Source organism: Pipistrellus kuhlii, unplaced genomic scaffold (assembly GCF_014108245.1).
Source record: "Pipistrellus kuhlii isolate mPipKuh1 unplaced genomic scaffold, mPipKuh1.p scaffold_m20_p_15, whole genome shotgun sequence".
In the NCBI taxonomy this organism is placed as follows: Eukaryota; Metazoa; Chordata; class Mammalia; order Chiroptera; family Vespertilionidae; genus Pipistrellus; species Pipistrellus kuhlii.
The window spans coordinates 44,396,039-44,414,606 of NW_023425460.1; the positions used below are offsets into that span (position 1 = coordinate 44,396,039).

The window sequence follows — 18,568 nt, forward strand, 5'->3', positions numbered from 1 at the left end:
CAGGTCCCGTGACTCTGCGTCTGGCCCTCTGTCCTCAGGTTGCTCCATTTTGCTTTGAGGTGCTTCTCGTTTACCGAACGGCCCTCTTTCAGGACAGATGCTGCCCACGCGGACGGTCCCCTCCCTCCTCACCTGCAGAGGGAGGGCTCGGCTTCTAGGGCACCTTCGAATGGGAGGCTGCTGAAGGGGCAGGAGGGTAGGATTGCTACGAATGTTGCAAAGCCATTAAGTGAGCGAGAATGCTCCATCGTCGTAACCACTGGAGAGAAACAGCATTCGTTCATTTAACTTGAGACAATCCATTATGTTCATTCCCAGATATCTATTGTATGTTGTCATGTGCATATATTTCTGCCTCTTTACAAACAGGACTCGTTTGATGTAATTAGCTTACCATTTGGCTGTGCGTCGTTTTACAGCTTTGTGGAGGTTAAGTTAATTTATCACCGGAGGCGTTTGGTAGTCGCTGGCTTCTCCAGGTGTCCGTCCCCGAGGGGAATAGACACGTGCGGGGAACTTGGTTTGGTTTCTCGAGGGACAAAGGATGCCTCAGATCCGCAGGGGCTGGTGCAGTTCAGCCCTGGCACTCAGTGGGCAGGTGTGGACATTAGTGTCGTGCAAAACAGCTAACGGGGCCAACGTGGGGCAGCCCCGGGCAGGTCTGCATGGAGAGGAGGCTGGACATGGGGTGCTGCCCCCAGTGAAGCAAACATCATCCGCCCCGGCTCCTGGGCACCCGTGCAGGAGCATCTTATGTCCTTGGCGTTTCCTAGCAACCTGGTGACAGGCCAGGTGCTGCATCAGCTCCATGTAGATGACTGAACCAGCCCTCCCTCTGAGAGGCACTGGTCTGAGCCACAAGCAAATCACTCATGAGCAGGAAAACCAGGCCCATAGACATGCTGGCTTCCTCCAGTCCCATGTCCCTCCTCTCACCGAGGCAGGAACTGGACTTTCCGTGTGCCCCCTGCCCTCTCACTCCCGCCTGTGGCCTGCACTGCCTGGTTGGTAGGAGTTCCTGCTGGACACCCCCAGGGCAGGAAGCGGTGCTTGCTCTAAAGTAAGAAGGGCAAAGGGCTGTCTACCTGCCCGGGTGAGACAGGGCCTGGGCTCGTGTTGCAGGTGCATTTCTGAGCCGGGTTACAGGTTGTGAAAGAACCAGGTGGGAAGCCAGGATATGGGGAAAATGCCAATGGTGTCGGATTTAGAACAACACAGAGTCTGACAGAACCCGACTAGCTTCATCCCAGTGAATGAACACGTCACTGTGTGGGCGCACCCCAGCCGGCATCTCCCCCACCATTAATGAGCTTCTTATTAGGTTATGTGAAGACAACAGTGTTGGCCATTAACATCCCCATGAATCATTTGAATCATGTTTGCGGTTACTGAGCTGAAATTCAACCTTAGAGCGTATTGTGATGTATTTTTGCAATAAAAAGATCAACTTCATTTAAACCATTGCTTCTTAAAGCCCTGCCTGTGAGGTGGGTTTCCGTGGATCAGATCGTCAGAGGTGACGCTGTCCTGACCATCCCCCGCTGGAGGCAGATACACCGTCGGTGCTTCGGCTCCCTGGCCAGCCTCGCACGCCGGCCCAGGCTGGTCTAGGCAATGACCGGCTGAGACCGAGGCCCAGGCTGGTCTAGGCAATGACCAGCTGAGACTGAGGCCCCAGAGCAAAGCCACGGTCAGAGTGTCAGACACAAAGGCTGCATTTTGAGGGGCGTCAGCACATCAATATTATTCCTCAAGAGTGGACGTTGGCCAGTGTTTCCGACGTCTTGGTGATATAACGGTGTAGGTTTCTTGGGAATTCTGCTTGGACCAGCACATTTCCTCTGTTGCTCGTTATGGGAACATGTGTGGGAAGTGAACAGTTTCATCGCCGAGGCTGGGATTTGGGAATGGAATCGTCGCTACCTGGTTCTCAGCCATGGCCACCAGGTGATGGTGGTAGGACATGGCCTGGAAGATAATCCCTCTGATGGGGAGCCCATTGGCCAGGCCAGAACTCTGGGCCCTCCGAGGCGGGGAGCAAGCCACCCACAGTTCTTAGCTCCACCATCCTATGCTGTGGGCCTGTGCAGGTGTAAGAATAAGGCAAGCCCCCAAACTCAGGGGTCCTAGGAAAACCAAAACGTACTCTGGAGCCAGGCAGCAAGGCAAGTATCCTTACTTTTAGGTAGAAGGATGCACACACACGGTCTGGAAGTATGTGCACTCCGAGCAGGTGGTCTGCTCAGGTTTTTAATTCTTACGCATGTGACCTGCCCCTCACTGTTGATTGGAGCTCAGGGGCACAGTCTTTCGCAATTGGCTACTTCAAAGGGAGGGGTTGGCCTTTGCCGTTTCAAGATGGCGGCCCCCAGGGGAGCCGCAAGCCATGTGGCTGTCTAAACTGTCCTCTGACAGAGAAGATGACTCGTTTATTCTCACACAGGCAAGTCCCAGGAAGAAGTGGCTCGGCTGGACTGGTTAGGGGAGTCTCAGGGACAGGCTTGCTCTCCCCTTGGCTCTTGATAAATGCCATCTAGGGGCTGACGGGAGGCCTCTGGGATGGCCCTGTTCAGACTGTAGGGTAAACAGACCAGGGTCATGGTGCCAGCAGAGTCACAGTGCACCTCACAGGGCAGAGGAGCTGTTCCCTGGGACAGATGAGGAAGAGTGCGAGCAGGCTGTGGGCGTGTCTCTGTGATGGCACTGAGGCTTCAAGAGTGGTTGAGATGGAGGACAGCTGAGGGCAGAGCTGGGCTAGGCTGAGTGGTCTAGATCAGTGGCTGGCAAACCATGGCTCTCAAGCCACATGCGGCTCTTTGGCCCCTGAGAATGGCGCTTCCACAAAATACCATATGTACAGTGCGAATGAAACTTGGTGGCCCATGTGCAGAAGTTCGTATTCGGCCCAGGGAGAGTCTATTTTGAAGAAGTGGTTCTAATGCCGAGCCACACTCAAGGGGCCAAAGAGCCGCATGTGGCCCGTGAGCCGCAGTTTGCTGACACTGGTCTAGAGGAGGAAAGCTGTGGGAGGAGTTGTGCTGGGGTGAGTCGGATAAATGGAGGACAGCTGAGGCAGAGCGGGGCTGAGTAGTTAGATGGAGGTGCACCAGAGGGCACAGCTGTGGTGGGATGAGAGGTGTAGATGGAGGACAGCCCTGGAATGGAGGTCTGGACACTGGATGTACAGCCCTGTACCAACAAAGAAGTGTGCTTTCTGCCATGGATGTGTGGACCACAAATGGAAATGTAGGTTGTGGGATGTAGATCTGGGCCCTGGCAAGGTGCCTGGGGAAATGGTGGGAATGCTGGTGACAGGCCTGGCAGGGCCCGTTGGGCCAGGTGCTGCTGTTTGGAGAAATTTGAATTTTTGAGGCAGGTCCTTTAAGAGAAGAGCTGAGAGGCATTTAGATGACTGATTGGAAGAGCTCAGCTCACAGCAGGGAGGGGCGGGGAGGCTGCAGCACAGACCACAGGGCGGTCAGTCCCGTCCAGCCAGGAGCTTGGAGGTGGCTAGGAGAGGGACAGTGCTGGGGGAGGGGGAGGTAGACTCTGAGGTGTGGGTTTCCCAGCACGGGGGGGGGGGGGGGGGAGGGTGTCAGTAAAGTCCCTCATCCCATCAGGATGGGCCTGGAGGGGGCACAGGCCTGGACACCGGTCAACAGAGGGTTGTGGGTACAGAGAAGGGCCAGGGCAAGCTCAGCTGCTCCTACAGACACTGGGTGGGGGTGGCTGGCACACCCCTGGAGTGGGACAGTCCCAATTGTCCTGATCACCCTGATACATCTAGTACCCGTCTCACAGCCATCTCCTTGTAGCGTTAAAGCTCATTTGATTTATAAAATGCTCCAGTATGTTATTGGTTCTGAGCTTTTTCTCTCCACCTTAAGTTCTTTGAGACTGAGGAGTGCTGACAATCAGTGGTATCTGACAATCGCTGCAGGCGATGGCAGTCACAGGCATGGTGTGCTCCCTGACCTTGCAAAGTGGGGGCAGGAGCTTGAAGGCAAACCTGACACAGACACTTGCTTTTTCAATCCCCAGAGTGCGGAGGGATGTTTGTGGGGAGGGGGAAGTCCCTCAACAGAAGCCACAATTAGGCGGCTTGGCAGAGCTGAACAACCATCAGCCCAGGGCCGACGACTTGTAATTATTTGATTATTTTAAGGAGGCATGTATTGCCAAGGCTGCTGATGAAACAGAAGTGCTATTATCTGGGACTTCGGAGACAGAGTCTTAGATTTGACAGAGATTCAGAAGAGCCAGACCCTGAGTGTAGTTTTTAAGAATCTTATTCAATTTTTTATGCTACATTATGTCACATCTTATCAGTCATATTATATTATACTAGAGTCTCAGTGCACCTGCCTCTCAAACTCAAACGACATTCGTGCACTGGGACGGGGCGGAGGGAGGGGGAAGAGTCCCTCAGCCCAGCCTGTGCCCTCTCGCAGCCTGGGACTCCTCAGGGGGTGTCATGAAGGCAGGGAGGCTCCTGCCACCGCCACTGCACTTGTCAGCCGTGAGCCCGGCTTCTGGCTGAGCGGCGTTCCCCTGCAAGAGTGCACTGACCATTGGGGGCAACTCCTGCATTGAGTGTTTGCCCCCTGGTGGCTAGTGCAAGTCATAGCATCCAATCATTCTGCCGTTTGGTCAATTTGCATATTAGCCTTTTATTATATAAGATACTAGTGGCCTGGTGCATGGATTTGTGCACATTGAAAGGCAAGCAGGACCCTGCACCCATGTGCCTGGGGAGTTTGCATATTCCCTGAGCCACTGGGAAGTCATGTGGGAAGTCTGTCCTCCTTTCTGCACCTTCCTGGACAAATATTTCCAAATGTCCCATCTGCGGCCAGGGTCACACCTTGCTGGCCAGGAGGTCCCCATCCCCAGTGAACACCCTGGGCTGTGCTGACCGCTTTCCACCGCTCAGAGCTGGATAAGAGATGCTTGGAGGTGAACAATACGAAGTTGGGGATCTTGGAGGGAAGGGTACTCTCTCTGCCATGCCCCACCCTTCAGACCCATCTCTCTGACTTTCACCCCGATTGTCACTTGCCACCTTGTGGCCATTTTTATATTGCTGCCATCCTCTGTAGCGCTGGGGCAACTGGTAAGGGATGAGGTTTTATCTCTATGCCCAAGGCAGAGTTTCAGGAGCCTGGCAGCGGTATCAGGCTCCTCCTGGTTAACTCTGAGTGTCCGCGCTTCATCTGTTCCCTGGAGATTGTACCTATAGGCTTATGGGGTATGGGCCTGGCGGCAAGTTCTGTGGGAATCCCTGGGGCCGGGTACCAGCACCGTGGGGGGGTATCTGTCCACAGGAGCTGCCATCTGTGGGCTCGTGGGGATCTGTGGGGAACGTGGGAGCCTGGAGGGAGCCCTGAGGGAGCCCAGATGCAGGCCAGGCCCGGGAAGGGTGCGATGGACTCTGCTGCGGACACCCATGGGAGACCCGCTGATCAGATTGGGGTTTTCTCACTTTTTTCCAGGGCTCTCTCTGGAGGTGGCAGCTGAGGGTGGTAGGAAGGAAGGAAGGACAGAGAGGCGGATCGTGGTCCCGGGTAAGGCATGTTCTTAACATTTCAGTTCCGCATCCGAAAGAACACGACAGTAGCTAAGGGGTGGAACATGGCCCTGATGCCTGAGGGAGAGTTCCAGGGGGGCCGAGCCGGCATCAGTATCAAGGTCGCCCCAGTCATGCACAAACGTTCCACGCCGCATTTGTTCTCAGTGGATTGTACCTGCAGGATATGGGAGGGAGGGGGCCAAACAGCCACCTGGCTTCCAAAGGCCTGAGAAAGGAGAAAGGCTTTTGCCCTTTTCCCATCTGCCCCACGTTGCACCCGCAGGCCCACATCCCATCTGCCCCAGTTCCGGCTAGGCCGAGGCCTTCCTTCCGCATTTCCTGTTCCTCCGCTCGATTGGTTGCACATTCTCGCCACTTTTGTTTCAAAAATGTCTTTAATCCACCTTCATTTTTATTTTTTTTGCTGCATGTGGACTTCAGATTTGGCGGGTGAAATTCTAGCGCTCCGGGTGTTGTCTCGGCGTCCTCTGCCGCTTTGTTTTGGGGAGAAGTCAGCACTTTTCCCTCGCTGCTGCTTAGATTTTTCCTGCGTCTACATTTCCATGTGTGACTGGGAGGTGCCTAGTGATGGGTTTCCTCGAATGTCTCACGCTTGGCATTTATCACGTCCCTTTCTTATCATTGCTCCCTGCGCCGTTCTCCCTCTCTCCTTCTCCTGGGAATTTAATTACACGGAATACAGACTCCCGCTAGTCCCCCAGTGCTGCTGGCTCTCTGTTCGCCTTTACCCAGCCAGGTTTTGTGTTTTCTGAAAGTAAGCGTTGAACTCTAGAACGGTCTTAGATTCGCAGACTGAGTGCCAGGCGGCACCGAAGTGCCAGTTACTGCACACTCGGTGTCTCCCACCACTGACATCTTCCCTGATGCAGGGCTGCGACCCGAGGACCGGACATCCCACACCGAGCGGAGACTCGGCGGGGCGCAGGCTCCATCCCCGGCCCCCTCTGGCAGCGAGGCGTTCCCTCTCCCCTCGGAAAGGCAATGTGATGTATTTCGAGGCCGATTTAAAAATTATGCACAGGAGCCGCCACAAATCACGAAGAAGAAGAATGGGGTTTCACGGGAACCCATGCATCACCGTCTCCCACGTGGAACCGGCTCACCTTCTGGGGATAAATAACCAACCGGCTGAGAAACAGCTCCATCCTCCTCCGTCTGCGTTCCCGGCAAGGCCCGGCACCGTGCGGAGAGCCAGTTTTCTCAGCGCCATTTGCTGGCGAGGAGACAGAGGTGCAGACCCGTGGCCGGCGCAGGGAGCACACAGACCGTCCCCGGAACGTGCTGTCCGCTGATGTCCCCCGCGAATTCCCACTGCGGAGGCCTGGCCTTTACCTTCCGGCTCAGGAAGCAGAGCCCCGTGCTCACCGAGCTGCTGCTTACAATGCGGGCATTAACTGAGTATTTAGAAACATAAAATAAATGAGTTAGCTGGGGGACCTGCGGGATGGCCCATCTTTTATCTGTAAATTTATGGTTCTGTACGAAGTCAAAGATTCCAGGAGACTTTTATTACCCCCATAAACCTTAGGACGGACGGGCAGTGGAAAGAGGAGGGACGTGAAACTTCCTCTCCGGGATCCTCATCGATCACCAGCCTTTTACCGGCAGGAGACGCTCGCTGGATGTCACTGCGTCGCCGTTAAAGGTCTCTGTCCACATGTGTGATGGATCCAGAGATCCCGTCACCTCTCCCGGAACCCGGCAGCCCAGGCCGGGCCCAGGCCCAGCCCCCGCCCGGCAGGTGTGTGAGGGTTCGGTTGGGTGATCCACGGGGAGTGGAGCCCAGCGCCCGGCATGTGGAGCGCGTCCCCGAACGTGGACCTGGGTGGCCTCCGTGCTCAGAGTGGTTATCCCGCTGCGAACTGAGGGGCCCACAGCGCGTGGATGGTTCGCACAGCAGCGGAGCAGGGAGCAAGCCCCTCTCAGCACGTGGATCAGTCAGATGCGCCACGGGATCAGGGGAACTTCAGATCCACAGGCTGGATGGAGCTGGTCCCTGGCATCTGCAGGACGGACAGGAGCAACACGCAGAGCTCAGCCGGCAGAGCCCACCTGCCTCCCGGCACCACGGAGAGCAGCCTGCTGCGGGCTGCCGGTCAGAGCCCGGTGTATTCGCGGGACTGGAGTTCCAGGTCCCGGTCACTCGGCCCCTCCTCGGGGAGGAAGGAGCTCTGGCCCGGAGGAGGCGCAGGCGGAGTAAGGGGTGCCTGGCCGGGGCCGGTCCAGGCGAGGCTTCGCCTGGACCACATGTGTCAAACACAAGGCCCGCGGGCCAAATCCGTCCCGCCAGGCCTTGCAATGTGGCCCGCACCGCGCTGTTATCACTGCACTCCGCTGCGTTTCCATCACAATGACAGTTTATGACTGTTCAGTAAACCATTCGGCCTGCGATTTAGGCTGGATTTTAGATTTTGGCCCCTTCTCTGATTGAGTTCGACACCCCTAGTGGACCATGGTCTGTGATCGGCCCGGTGGCCGTGACGAAGCTGCGTGGTTTCCGTTTACCAGGAACCAGGCTGTTGGGGTTGAGGGGCATCCTGACGGCTCTCACCAGATGGTGCGGTGCAGGCCCAGGCAGGCAGACGAGGGGCCGGCTACCAAGCTCTGTGCCCGACGCGTCCCCATCATCAAACTGCAGATGGAATCGCCCACTTGGGTGTGTGTGTGTGTGTGTGTGTGTGTGTATGTGTGTGAATGGATTCACAGCCCATAGGCAGAAGCAGGGACGTGGTAGCTGTGGTTTCACCTGTCACAGGGGCACTGTCCCTCCCCCCCACAGGAGGAAGAGGAAGTCTGTGTGCTAAAACCCTCCCTTTTCTCGTCCCCCAAAGGAAAGGTGTCCAGGACCAAAGTAAGTTTCCTTTCTTTGTTATCAGCTCCCCTTCCCCTCTTCCATTTAAACCTTCCCTTGTACCACCCCCGGAAGCACCTTCCATGGCTGGGTCAGCAGCTGCCTGGCTGCCGTTATAAATAAAGCCAATTGTACCTCCACGTGTACGTGGTTGGATCTGTGTTTGAACACCTGCTCAGTGACTTACATTTCGTCTAACACTCAGCCACTGTGGTTGGAGTGCCTGCCATTGGCTGCACCGGGCATGTGGGCACACCAGGCTCCTGCCCCCAGCAGCTGCCATCTGAGGAACCAGCATGGCCACACGGTGTCCCCTCATCCCCATCTCACGGTCCTCCCCACGCCCAAACCAGTCACAGGTACCTCGGAACCTGCCCCTCCCATCTGACCCCACTCCACCTCTGAGTCCCTGGCCCACAGCACCGTCCTCTGTGACCTGGGCACCTTCATCACCCCCCAGGTCCACTTATAACCCTTTATTGACATGGCAGCTACTGCGATCCTTCACACACAACTCCTTCCATGTCCTACATGTACCGGCATGGACTCGCGCTGCCTTCAGAATAAAGCCCTCCAACTTCAAGGCCCCAAGGCCCAGGTGACCTGGAACCCTCCCCACCTCCAGCTCCTTCCAGCCTTCCTCCCATCACCTCATAAAGCCCTGCAGGCTGTCCCACCTCCTCTCAGAAAACCTGCCTCAGGGACTTGCAGGCGCAGTTCCCCTGCCTGAAATGTCTCTCCTCACTGTGTGGGCTGAACGACTGTGTCCCCAAACCTCATAGGTTGAAGCCCAGACCCTCAGGGTGATGGTGGTGGGGCCTTCGACAGGTGATTCGGGTTAGAAGAGGTGGTGAGGGTGGGGCCCGGAGGTGGGATTATTGCCCTTGTAAGAGGCGATGCTTCGGCACTCACTCTGTCCCAGCCTCTAGCTCTGTCCTTCTGCATCGGCCAGTGAGACAGTGATGAGCACACATCCTCTGCACAGCCACTGTCACTGAGCGTGATTCCGGAGCTCCACAGACTATCGAGGACCCCCGGCCTGGCCACGGGGAGGAGAGGGTGCATTCCAGCATCTCTGTAGAGACTAAGCACGCCGGTCCCGGATCTGCAGGGATCAGCATTCTCCGAGGGCAGGAAATGCGGCAGTGAATTCTATAAGCACTTAACCTCGGGAGTTATTAGGACTGTAGTCAACTGAAATGAGGTTTATGTACTGAGCCGCTGGAGCTAGCTTCCTAGACAGGAGCGCCGTCTCTCGCTCGGTCCCTAGATCCCGAGCCCCAGGAGCCGCCGGCACCGGCGTGTCTGAGCACACGTGTCCTGGCCATGGCTCCTCGCTCCTGCCAGCCATTTCTGCATGGATTTTTTTCTGCAACAGCAAGCTCCGGTCACAGGAGGAAACGGCTGTGGATTAGATGGATACCAACACGGGCTCCGCAAAGGAACATGGGCCTGGCTACTCTGACAAGACAGGTGGGTCTGCTGAAGATGCTCTGTGAGCAGTTCCCCCAGGTCCCAGGACCGTGCTGCTCAGAGTGGAGGTGGGAGCAGAGAGGCCCACTCACTTCAAAGGCGTCTGCCCTCCCGTGGCTCCCGGAGCTTTCACTTTGGACAGAGGGGAGGGGCTGGGCGCTAAGGACCCCGTGACTCAGCTTGGACAGAGGGAGCCGAGTCATGGCTGAGGATCAGCTGCAGGAACAAGGGGTGTCTGGGCCAGCCACAGAGCAGGGGCCTGAATGCAAGACTCCCGCACCCCGGGTCTCTCCTCACGCTCAGAGGGGACCTGCCCTCCTCCAGACCTCCCGCAAAGATGCTCCTTGGAGCGTGGGTCCTGGGAGCTGCTGTCCCTCCAGTTATGAAGGAGTTCCTGTTGGCTCCATTGAATTAATGTGGGAAGGCTCTGGCCAATTCCCCACAGAACTCTAAAACCTGCAGAGCTTGTAACCTCCAAGCTAAGTGGTGCTGAGAGACCTTTCCGAGAGTCTGTTCTCATTTGCATTTTGCAAGTTTATATGTTCGTATCAGAATGGGTCTGGGAGTTTGAAAACACACTCCTGGCCTTGACCTCTGCCCCATGAAGGTGAGACCTCAAAGGGGCTGTGCGTTCAGACCCCGGAACCCTGGCACGCTGACGGCCAGGTCACAGGTTCTGCTGATCTCGGCTGTGTGTCATTCACACGCAAGTCCGAGCAGGCAGCCCGGAGCCGTGTGGGCACACAGCTGTCAGCGGTCCATCCTCAGGCGGGGGTGGCACTCATAGTGCCCGCACCTCATGACTCTGGTTCCGCCCTCACCTCACCGCCCTGCAGGAATGCTGACCACAGAGAACCTTCTTAAAGGGCAAGCTCATTAATTTTAAGGAGTTCTGCCCTTTCCTCTCACTCACTCGGTCTGACGAGGGCCCTGCCTAATGCTAAGATCCTCACTTTCCCAATTATCTAGTGCCTCCGCTATGTGGGCAGTCGGACTCTGAGAGCCTTGTAATGTCTCGGGTTCCGGGCCCGGATTAGAATGCACGGCGGTACCAGTGCGGGTTGGACGGCGCCAATGCAAGGATGTGGTTTGCTCATTCATTTGTTCAGTGGGCGATCAGTCACTGGCATCTGAGGTGATAAGAACCCCACAGACAACGTGGTGACACCGTTGCTCGGGTGACCCCATAATCCCTCTGGGGGTTCTTCCAGATGATGGGGAGCCCTCCCCTCCAGACCGAGGAGTCCAGGGCCAATGGGAAAGTGACCCGATGACCTCCAGGAGCGTGATCAGCTCGAATGGACTTGAGTCTGTGATGGAAAAGGAGCTGTGTTGTCGCGGAAGGAATTCTGGCTGAGCCATGCCCAGCCACAGGGGCTCAGCCAGATGGCAACAGTCTGGGCAGCAGCCTCGTGAGCACGCCTGAGCAGCACCTTCCGCGGGCCTGTTGTGCCTGTCAGCCGCCTCCACCCCCGCCAGGAGCCCTGTTGTCAGGAGCGAGGTCCTGAAGGAAAGGCAACACTGGTCTTCTGCAGGGTCAGCATCACTGGCACTTCCTGGTGAATAAATCAATTGCAATTCTAATTTAATTGACATATTTATTCCCAAGATTTATCATTGGCTCATTTTATTCCCATTTGATCATGTTTCATTTCTTTCTTGTTTAATTCTCAAGGCACACCGAATATCTTCATTTATCTTGTTGAGCACCCTAACTAGAAGAATAATTATTATTTTAAAAATATTTACTTATTAAACTGGGGTGGCATTGGTCAACATGAACACATAGGCTTCAGGTGTGGGTCTCTATGGTACAAGACCTGTCTATTGCACTGTGTCCACGACCCAGAGCCACGTCTGATCCTGCCACCATGTATTAGGACCCCTTTCCCTCTGGCAGCCCTCACACTGATGTTTGTGTTCCTGAGTCTGTTTTATATCCTACATCTGGGTGAACTCATATGGTTGTTAGCTCTTCCTGACCAACTTATTTCACGTCACTTAATGTTCTCAAGGTCCACCCATGTTGTTGCAAAAGGTGCCACTTCATCCTTTCTCATGGCTGAGAAGTTTTCCATTGTGTGTATCTCCCACATCTTCTTTAGCCATTTTTCTCTGTCTTGGGACACTCTGATTGTTTCCATGTCTTAGCCACCATGAAGAATGCTGCAATGAATATAGGGGTGCGTGTATCTTTGGAAATACATGATTTCAAATTTTTCAGGGACATACCCAGGAGAGGGATTGAAGGGTCACATGGTAGCTCTATTCTTAATTGTTTGAGGAATCGCCAGACTGTTTTCCATAGCGGTTGTACCAGTATGCATTCCCACCAGCAGTGAATGAGGGTTCCCTTTTTTTCCCCACAGCCTCTCCAATGCTTGTTGTTGCTTGTCTTGTTGATAATGGCCACTGGAACAGGTGTGAGGTGGTATGTCATTGTAGTTTTACTTTGCATTTCCCTGATTGCCAGTGAGGTTGGACATCTCTTCATATATATGTTGGCTGTTGGTATGCCTTCTTGGGAGGTGTATTTTCAGGTCCTCTGCCCACTGTTTGATTGGGCAGTTCATTTGTTTGGTGTTGAGTTTTATGAGTTCTTTATATTTTTTGGAAATTAAACCTTTGTCGGAGCTACTGTTTGCAAATATCATCTCCCATCTGGTTGGCTGCATCTTTGTTTTGTTGTCAGTTTCTTTTGCCATGCGGAGCTTCTATAATTACTATGAAGCACTTTTAGAATAAGTTATTTTACACATTACTTATGGGGCACTGTATCCCTAAGCCTCAGCATTCCTCACACAGTCTGCCTTTCGGGTTAGGGAAGAGGCTTTCGTTCGGTTGGTCTTGTTGTTTTGCTCTTTCCCTCCTGTTCTGTGTTTACCCCTCCAGCTGTGTGGGGGTGGCCTCTGAGTCAGAACCAGGTCTCTAACACGTGATGCAGGGCCCCAGCCGGAGGTGATACAGGCCCACCACCACACGAGGGAGCACTTTCCCTAGTACCCGGCCCTCGGAAGCTCCGTGTCTTCCCGCCTCTTCGCACCTCGGCTGGCCCTTCGCTGTGGCCTCAGGCAGCCTTCAGCAGGGCTGCCATGTTCAGGTTGCACAAGCATCAAGACCCCAGTTCCACACGCTGGCTTGCACACCAATAGCCTGACCCTGGCTGCTCCTTTCCCCATGAAGCATTTTTAAGGCCTGTTGGCCTGTACAAGGCAAGCTTCTAGGGTCTCAGCCTCCTCACTGCTCAGCGTTTCTGCGGCTCCTGGTTTACAGAGCAGGACTTAGCTCCCTTCTGAGCTCAGAACCGTCTTTCTATTTTCTTCTTCTTTTTAAAAAAGAGATTTCATCTATTATTGCTATGTTTTTGGAGCAAAAGGGACGCCTCAGAGCCTGAGCTCACCATGCCAGCCTGTCAAAAACCAAGGGCCTTTCATCTTTGCTGTGAACCGGAGTGGAAGATTCCTAGAGATTGTCTTCGTAGAGGCGAGAGAACGAAATGAAGCCACATGACCTCAGCTTGCATGCATTCGACCGGAAGGCGAGGAGCTCAGGATACTGTCAGGGAGCTGGCGTCCAACTCCGCTTTGAAGAGAGCATGCACGATTCCTCTCTGTGCACAAACCACAAAGAGAGTCGGGGAACTGAGGGAAAGCAGGCAGCGCCGAGGCCCATTTCTGTGGCCGTTTGAATGAGAGCAGGAATGCTCATCTCTCAGTTTCGGGCCATTGACAGACACATGGCTGTTCTCAGGAGGAGCCTTTGAGGAAGAGCCGAGGAAGCTGGGAGGGTCCAGCTTTGGGCCAGGCCCCTGGGAACAGCTGTCTGTTGGGGAGCACAAGTACCTCCTCAGAGACCACGTGCATCTAGCGCTCTGTGCCTTTAAAATTCAGTGCAGACGACCCCACGCGTACACATGGTGGGCTTCTCCTGCTCACCAGCCTGAGTGTTAACTAAGTCCCTGGGAGGCATGTGAGGTTGCTCTGACATGTGAGGTTGTGTTTAGCAGGAAGGTTAGCTCTGGTTTAGAACGAGATTTAAGAACCGGCTCACGAAAACAAGTAACAGCCATTGGATGCTGTATGCCCTTGAGTGGAGGCCCTTGAGTGGAGGAATGGAGGGCAGAGACAGCACCCAGCTGAGCTCCAGAGAACAGAGCATCTGTAGTCCGGATGCTGAGGATTCAGACTTGCCCTGGTCCAGGTCCGGGCTGCTTGGTTGAGCTCTGCAAGCACCACCTCAGGCTGCAGGCAGCTCTCCGTGGTGCTGAAACGCCCCTCCACTATCCCTCTGCCCCGCCCTCTCCTCTGCCCCAGGACTGCACATCCTTCCCGGGACATCTGGGATGATTCTGAGGCCAGGAGCCTCTCCCTCAAGTGAACCTGGGCCAGAGCCCAAGGCTGGTGTCAGCGCTGAGAAGCTGGCTCTGCAGCCAGGCGCTCCGGCAGGAATCTGGACTCCCCGCCTCGGCTGCCTGCCGCGGTTGTGCTGCTTCTCTCCTGCCCGCTATCTCCTCTGTGTGCCGGGTGCCTTGAAGGCACGGCCAACCCTGGCCTTCGGAGGGCCTCAGGAGGTCATGAGCACGGCACACAGCCCAGCGATGGGACGTGCACATGCTCAAACATGTGCGATGAACCTGTAATTGTTGTGGACAAAGCACCACCTCCCTTGGCGCCCAATCCAGGCTCGGGACTCACTTCCTCCGTGACCCTGGAGCGGTCCTGCAGCCTCGGTTGTCTCTGGTGACAGACCGGCAATGGGACCACACCCTCAGGTTTGTGGGGGGAACCGCAGGAACGAAGCTGCACACGGGAAGGGTGTTACCAATCCCAGGTGCTCCCCACACCCTCCCCACGTGCACGCCTTCCTGCGCTCCTCAGAGCTGACAGTGAGGGAAGTAACGGAACCTTGGTTATGAAGACCTACTGGATCGTGCGTAGAATCACAAATATAAATCAAACTGATAATGCCTCGGGCAGGGAAACCTGCTTGATGATTATTAATATAGGACACACAGCCTGCTTAGGGACAGGCTTGATAACAAGTGGAAAAACACATCAGGAAGTATTCCCGTGGAGATCTTTCAGGTGCAAGTCATGCATTCCTGCAGAGACCACGAGGCCCCTTTCTCCACACCATGCTCAGAGAGACCCCCTCTCTCCCTGGGAGTTGCCGGAGGCTCAAGGAAACCTGTCGAAGGCCCGTTCATTCCAGTCCAGTCTCCTTCGAGTCCCGTTTTCCTGCTCAGATTGTGTCTGGGACGATCGGATTCTTTATGAAGGGTGGAAATGAGGAGCCATTTTAGGTAATGGCTCAGAAATTTCAATTATATTAATGTTGAATTAGTGCTGGGCACCAGCAGGCAGTCCCTCTCTCCTTAGACATTTTATTAAGTGAATCTCTGTGAGTACAGGTTGGATCAGATGATAGTCCTAATACTTCTGCTGGACTCACCACAGATCGATACGTTTCCTGATTCAAAATGACAACAAGAGGAAGTCTTCACATCCTGAGGCCTAAAGATATTTGCTGTTTTTCTCAGTAACCACGTTTTTCTTCCCAGTGCCCCATTTGTATTTTCTAAATCAGTAAAAGTGTATTGAACATGACTTGGGGGTTCACAGGAAACTAATTGAAATAATGTTTTATGTTAATGACGGCATTTCGGAAAAGCAGCGATAGTAGAAAAACTATGGACAAAAGCCCATGTCTTACAACGTCTCCCCGCACCCCCGGCTTCTGTTTTTAAATTGTTCATCAAAGCTGCCGACACTCGCTTACGGGGAGCTGGAATAAGCCTTTGTATCCCAGACGCTTTGAGAATTACTCCCCATGCTTACTCCTTTGCTTCTGAAGGGAGATTATCCCTTTAAATCGGAAACCTGCTATTATTTGTGTCTGAGAGTTGGGGCCGAGCCACTATTAACAGCCCTCGGAGGGGGACAGACCAGACGTCCAGGCCGCGGGAAGGCATTCATCGTGAGGCGTGATGACCAGTCACTTTCCTCCATCACGCCCCACCCCTGCAGCACCGAAGGTCCAGCTATCCCTTGTATGGTATCAGCTGTTTCCTAATTCCATCCTCTCTCTTACTTAAGGCAACATTGCTTCTTTTTAGAGAGCTTACAAGCAGACTGGGTTATTACGTTCCAGCAGCACACCATGCACGGATGCAGACACCCTCCCAGCACCACCCTCCCCATGGTGCGCTTTGGCTCCGGAAGCCCAGCCTGGCCCCGGGCATCTCCAGACGCAGCGTATGGAGCCTGGGGCTCTGAAGGGCTGGAGACAAAGGAGGTTAGAACCCGGGGTTCAAAGTTGCTGATTCAGGAGATGGAGTGTGCTTTGACGATGTATCCTGTGGTTACGGGAACATCGCCCCAGCTCCTGAGAAGGCTTTTGTCTCAAGGAACTTCACAATAAGTATGGATCTCAACTGTGAATGTGGATAAAAATGACAATAGCTTTTCTTTTTCTTTTAAAAAATGTTTTTATTTAAAGAAATTTTTTTTGAGAGAGAAAGGAAGGGAAAGGGAGAAAGAGATGGAAACATTGAAGGAAACATTATTGATTGGCTACCTCCTGGATGGAGCCCATGACTGGGGAATGTGCCCTGACCAGGAATCTAACCAGTGATCTCTTGGTTCATGGGTCGATGATCAACCACTGAGCTACACCACCTGGGATTTTTCTTTTCTTTTTAAGTTAGCCCCAATCAGTGAAGCAACAGTATTGTACATAAATCAGCTTTCTCAATCTTCATCCTTCTGTCTTCTCTTTTCTCCTGAAGGTCAGTCATGAATTTCCACCCCGAGGGAGGGAAAATCAGCTTGCATGTTCCTTCTATGATGCAAACCAGGGGAATCCACGCGGCGTGTCCACATGAAATCTCTGGGCCAAGATGTCTCCTGTGTCAGGAGTTGTGGGCCTGGTCTGTCCCCATCTTGGGGAGAGGCAGGAGCTCCCATGCCTGCTGGGGCTGTGATTACAGGCACAGGGCCCCTGGCCTCCCTCATGTCTCCCAAGCCCTGAAGACCCTGCAGGCATGTTGGCTGAGTGTCACCCCCACATTGAGGGCTTCTCACCTCAGACCAGTGTTGAGAGACCCAGGCACACTGGATGGCTGGCCCGCTCATCCCGGAACAGAAGTGGGACCAGCTTCACGCGGTAGGTTCCTGCCCAACAGGCCAAGGTCAACGGAGGACACAGACGGCCGTCTCCTCTGGGAGCTGCTCTTGTTGACGGTGCCCGGCGTACGGCCCGCGATTCATCTTCGTACTCAGCACGAGGACACAGCGACGCTCCCCCGGTGACACGGCATTTTTCCTCCGCTCCGACAGGAAGAATGACTCTCCTCGGAGCTGGAAGGCCACCAAGCCGAGCAACACACTTAATATTCACACGGCGCCGCTCCGGGGACAGGCTCGGCCGTGATCACCCCATTCTCTCCTCGACTGCCACGGCCTTATTGTAGCAAGTTATACACATGCACATTTTTCTCTCGTAAAAGCTTTTATCTACTTATATCATGTTCATGCCACGCCGTTTATGAGTTTAAAGTGTCCAATTCGATGGCGTTAAGTACATTCACGGGCATGTGTCAACATCACCAGGCCCATTTTAGACTATTTTCATTGCTCCAAAGACAAACTCTCCGCCCCGTAGCCCTCATCACTCTCCCCCCTCCCCCCGCCCTATGGGGCCCTAGCCAACCACTCCTCTGCTCTCTGTCTGGAGAATGCCTCCCGTTCTGGACATTTCACATAAATGGGATCCTGCGGTACGTGGCCTCCCTGAGCGTCACGCTTCCAAGGTTTGCAGTGAGTGCCAGCGCTTCCTTCCCGTTGGCGGCTGAGTCATAGTCCGGTGTAAGGACGGACCCCGTCAGTCTGTCCACTCAGAGCAGATGAGCATTTGGGCGGGGCAGAAGCCGTGCTGGCATCCTTGCCTCCCCAGCTGTGCCCTCTCCTGCTCCCTGCCCATGCTTCTCGGCAACGGGCTAAGGCAGCGGGCAGCATGTGTGCTGGCTTCTCGTCGGTGCAGTCACAGGCAGCCGGCAGAAGGCCCACGTGGCCCGGTCTCCACCTCAGATATTCCTTGTGGCTCGGACTGGCAGCTGAGGAGTCACTCCAAAATAACCGAAGCTGCTGCTTCTGTTTCCTAAACACGGAGGGGCTGCCGCTCTGCCCCAGGCCCCAGCAGGCGGCCTATTCCAGCTTCGCTGTTGAGACTTCACAACTGTACAATTTGGCCACATGCGATGGGTAGTGTAGTCGGTCTTTCTGTCTCTCCCTCCTCCTTTCCTACCCTCAACTGGACCAGATTTAGCAACTGGAACTGTCTTTTCTCTTGGAAGGCACACAGGTGCAGTGAAGACCCTAAGGCCAGTGCCGGGCCACCTCGGGGTCTGTTTCAACTGAATGCGTAGCTTCTGGCAGGAGATGACTGGTCTCGGTGCCAGGGCTGAGGCCGCCATGCCAGTGTGCCCTGTTCTGTCCTGCAAAGGTGATGCCCAGGTCGGCAGGCAAACAGGCGGTTCGAGCAGTGCAGCTCGGCTGCAGGGGGAGCGTGTCCCCACTCGCATCCAATCCTGGCCTCCGCATCAGGAAGCTTTGTCCGGGGCCAGCTCTTCGGCCCGGAGCGCATTTCAGGGATGA

At 54.7% G+C, this 18,568-nt stretch overlaps 1 long non-coding RNA gene across 1 annotated transcript; it reads right to left on the reverse strand.

The window, feature by feature from the left end:
• Positions 1-2,155: 2,155 nt before the first annotated feature.
• LOC123652405 lies at positions 2,156-17,709 on the reverse strand. The gene is made up of 3 exons (XR_006741740.1): positions 17,675-17,709; positions 9,844-9,845; positions 2,156-2,401 (listed from the first exon to the last, which is right to left on the reverse strand). It is a non-coding gene; the product is annotated as an uncharacterized LOC123652405 (long non-coding RNA).
• Positions 17,710-18,568: the final 859 nt, after the last annotated feature.